The 4,469-nt window shown below is 39.0% G+C and overlaps 1 protein-coding gene across 2 annotated transcripts in view; it reads right to left on the reverse strand.

The window, feature by feature from the left end:
* Positions 1 to 4,469, reverse strand: part of LOC108229338 (von Willebrand factor A domain-containing protein 7) — a 31,307-nt gene that overhangs the window by 5,650 nt on the left and 21,188 nt on the right. Inside the window, exon 1 of one of the 2 annotated variants that reach the window (XM_017405003.3) lies at positions 2,170 to 2,389. The exons of the other annotated variant lie outside the window; for it this stretch is intronic. The gene's annotated coding sequence lies outside the window, so the exon portion shown is untranslated. Of the gene's footprint in view, positions 1 to 2,169; positions 2,390 to 4,469 lie in introns of those variants that run through there. 2 annotated transcript variants of the gene reach the window in all.

Genomic DNA, 4,469 nt, shown 5'->3' on the forward strand with positions numbered 1-4,469 from the left:
AAAAAAAAAAAAAAAATAGAAATGACAAAACAATCTGTCAGCTATTGGTTCTTTTTGAAATTGGGAAGTCAGTAAGTCAGAGTAGTGAAATTCACTTATTTACTCACTGAAAGTGAGCAAGTGAATTCCTTGTAAGTGAGCAAGTGAATTCCTTGTAAGTGAGTAAGTGAATTATGCAAAGTTCAGCTCAGTTCCAGAACATTTCACCACCTTAAAAAACAGTTCAGTTCAATCCGGTCTACTGAATGTGAGAAACAAAAATGGTACATGGCCTAAACTTGTACAGCGGTTTATCTAGCCCATGGACCCCAAACCGCTTTACACTACAATCAGTCATTCCCCCGTTCGCGCACTGATGGCGGTAAGCTACTCTGCAGTTACAGCTGCCCCGGGGAAGACTGACAGAAGTGAGGAAACAAAGGAAAGTCAAATGTCCACTCTGACTTTACCTCAGAGGACAACATTTAAATCAGTAAGTTCAAATTCTTTTGCCAAATCAGAATCAAAAGAGAAAGTCAACCTCCTTCTCTGGGGTTTCGTCAGATCCTTCAAATCCCAGCCAAGACCAGAGAAACTAAATTCTAAAACACTTTCTCTGCTTGTTTTTGAGCAATCCCTGGCACTAATAACTAGACATAACTGGAAACTCCTGGGTCTTGGGAGTTAGTGAACTCAGGACCCAGGAGTTTCCAATCATTTAACTGGGGGGGATTAATGGCTGTTTCTCAATCCTGCTGGTACAAACTCAGTACAGCCTGATGGACTTTTACCACTCAGTTTTCTCACTGAGTTCACCAACCAGCTTGCCAAAACATTCTTCCTGTTTATTGTGGCATAAAGCTGACTAGGATCAGTTGTCAGAGCAGAAACACTGAGAGCTTGTTTTACTGTTGAAGCCAAAGTTTGCTTTAGTTGGCAGGAAGACGCCTAAAACAATAAAATAAAATAAAACAAAACAACTTAAACTTCCATTCTGGCTTCCCCTCAGAGAACACCATTATCTCTCCTGTTGTGTTCTAGTCAAATTGGACAATTTCAGGTTTGTTTGTTTCTTTTCTCAGAAAAAAAGGTATTTTCTTGTTATCTGATTGACACGAGAATCCATGGCTTTGTCCACACAAGTCATATGAACAGTCAAAATCAATTCTGACAGTTCTTTATCAAGCTTTGTGTGTTTTAGTCATCTTTGTTTAGCCCTTGGTGTCCCAGTAAAAAATGACAGATTATTAGAAATGAATGTTAAAACTTTAGGTGTATAAAAATGACACAATCAGAACAGATTGACAAAAATGTCTTGGCATAATTTCCTACAACCTCAGATGCAACAGCTACCCATTACAACAGCTATAATGCTGTGTGGCTGTTTTTGATTATTTTCACTTCAACTCTAAAAATAGATGTTTTGTTCAGAAATATGTGGTAGGTGACATTAATTCATAATTTTAGTACAATGTTTATTGAAGGTTGTGATATAGCTACAGCTGCAGTCCATGCTTTTTTAAACTACATACAACACAAAAACAAAAGTGTAACAGTTACGTGTAAATAAATACATTTTGGCAGTGCTATTGAGACAGATGACGTTAAGAACATTTTCTCAGCCAAAAGCAGCAAAATTATGTTGTCCATCACTCCATCATATCCTACTGGTTCATATTTATAAATGAAGTGTGCTGCGTTCAAGTAGTGTTCGAAATGCAAAATAGGCTGTTTTCTAACCCTTTTTTTTGTCCACTGTACTGTATTGTGACCACAACGTAGTGAGTGAACCAGTGAACATTTCGAACACAGCCCAGCTGAAAGCTACTTCCTGGTTTGACTGTGGAATGTTGTGATTGGCTTGTTGTTGTGAGTGTGGTCATGTTGAGGTTCCTAGTCTAAAGGGTTGTAGTAAACAATAATTTTGTGTTATCTCCAAACTCGTAATTAGGTTTTATCTCTAAAATGTCCCTTCATGCTTGCATTATCCTGCATCTTACATACAAGAGATTTCCGACTTCTGTCATTTTTTAGATTGAACGTTTAGATCAAAATCATTTAAATGCTTAGCTCTGAAATTCTGAAAATGTTTACTTGAATACATTTGCTTTTTTTATAATAAGAGTAGTACAACCTAATACAGTGCAAGTAAGATGAATTAAAACAAGACAAATTTCAAGGTTTACTTACCACTTTTATCCACAACAGGACCAAGATTGCTCTTAAGTTGAAAAACTAATTCACAAAGTAGGATCTGGTGTTTCACATGAAAACAGTTACAAAGCTTGTTCCCTGTCTTATTTTTAACTTCACTTCTCTACAGCCAAAGTCTTGTTTTTCACTGGAGGCATCTAATGCTGCTTTGTCTCTACATACAAAAGCATGAAGATCCTGCTGCTCCTGTGACTCGCTGCATTTTATTTCAGAGGTGGGGGGAAGTTATTTCCCTGCCCCTTTTAACAAGCAAAGGGTAACATGGAATTTACGCATCAGTGAAAACGCTCTTTCATTGCTTTCTGTCACAGTGACACAAACTGCCCTACTGTAAGTGATGCAAGGGAAATTTCCAAAACTTAAACAACTGTTGCAAAACCGGGACATTTTCAAATAATGAATAATTGCAAAAAAAAATGTGGATGTGTTAACAAACGTCCACATCTTGTTTGTCTGAAAACAAAATGTAATGATTTCCAAATCTCTTAAACACTTGTTTTGTGGGAATGTGGGAAACATGGCAAATGTTGAAACTAAGAATTAAGTTTTGTGACAGCAACACATTTCACAAAAGTTGTTCCAGGTCCATGTTTACCGCTGTGAAGTATCCTCTGTTCTTCTTCTACCATCAGTCTGTAAACATCTGGACCTGAGGAGAGCAGCTGCTGGAGGTTTTACAGGGAATGTTGTCCCATTCTGTTCAGCAGTCCTGGATGGGAGCAGATATTGTTCAAAAACCTGGAGATCCTTTCCAGAGGCACTAATGCACCCCCATACCATCAGAGAGGCAGGCTGGATGGTTTGGACCCATCTGACCTCAGAACAGTTCTCCTCTTTGGTCCAGAGAAGACGGCAGCGTTTCTGGATGGTGTTCACATCTGGCTTCTTTTTTGCCTGATAGAGCTTTAAGCACCATTTGTGGACGGCACGGTAAAGTGTGTTTACAGACGACGATCTGTGGAAGTGTTCTTGAGCAGAACAGAACCAGAACCTGGTTTTAATGAAGGCCAGAAGATCCCCAACATCCAGCCTTGACCTTTGACCTCAGAGGTTTCTACAGATTCTTCAGATCTGTTCATGATATTATGTACCGTAGATGATGGGAAAATTAAATCCTCCCAATTTTAAGCTGATGAACTTTATTCTGCAAATGTTCACTAGTTGCCGCCATAAAAATTAAAATTGCCTCTTTTTTTAAAAAAAAAATTAGTTTTCTAGTTTAAACATTTGAAATGTTCACTATGTTCCATTGTGAATAAAATATGGGGTTATGAGACTTGCAAACAATTGCATTTTAATTTTGTTAACATTTTACACAGTGTCCCGTCTTTTTCAGATTTTGGGTTGTAGTTGTGAGGACAGAGGACATCAGATTTCTGATAGTGTTTTTGTGTCCAAACCTCTGCATAATTTGTTCAGAAACAGACATTCATTTCAGTTTTCTTTGTCGCACATTGATGGCATTTCCAGTGGCTCTTTCATTTTCAAAGGTGCTAAAAATATTTTCATACTTTAGGTTTTGAATGATAAGTGTAGTTTGTGATTTTGCCCTTGAAGTACTGGTTAATAAATGTTCAATACGAAGGGAAAACCCTGTGTTGTGTTGTGTAATACTACTCCATGCCACTAGGTGGAGCCGCGGGTAGGCGTGGGTGAGAAATGGTAGTATGAGTAGTAGAGACAATGTGAAGAAGGATAATGGCGTTGTGCTCGTTCGGTAGTTGGACTTGATGTGCTGCGTTAAATAAAGGCACAGGTATCCAAGAACGTGTCTTGTTCTTACACCATTACAAATTGGCGACGAGAGATCCTGCGTGTGTTTTTTTTTCTTCTGCTGAAGTTTTTCTACCTGCTGAATTAGCATGGCTGCTAACGTCCACCCGCCTCCGTTGTTTTTGCCTTGCCCTGGAGAACCTGCTCTACCATTCAACATGTGGATGCGTATGTTCAACAATTACTTGCTCGTGATTAATGCAACAGGGAATGCTTGGCCTGACGCCCGAAAAAGAGCGACTTTATTGCACTGCTTAGGAGCCGAAGGACAACGAACGTTCTACTCATTAACGAACACAGGTGACACGTTTTCTTCTGCTGTTGCTGCTCTAGAAAAACACTTTACACCGAAAGTCAACATTGTTGTAGAAAGGCATGCTTTCAGAAAGCGAACACAATCACCACATGAGACTGTTGAGCAGTACGTGACTGCGCTACGTGACCTTGCTTCTAAATGTGACTTTGATGATAAGACCGAAGAAATGATCCGTGATCAGTTGGTC

Source organism: Kryptolebias marmoratus, linkage group LG3, assembly GCF_001649575.2.
Source record: "Kryptolebias marmoratus isolate JLee-2015 linkage group LG3, ASM164957v2, whole genome shotgun sequence".
Taxonomy (NCBI): domain Eukaryota; kingdom Metazoa; phylum Chordata; class Actinopteri; order Cyprinodontiformes; family Rivulidae; genus Kryptolebias; species Kryptolebias marmoratus.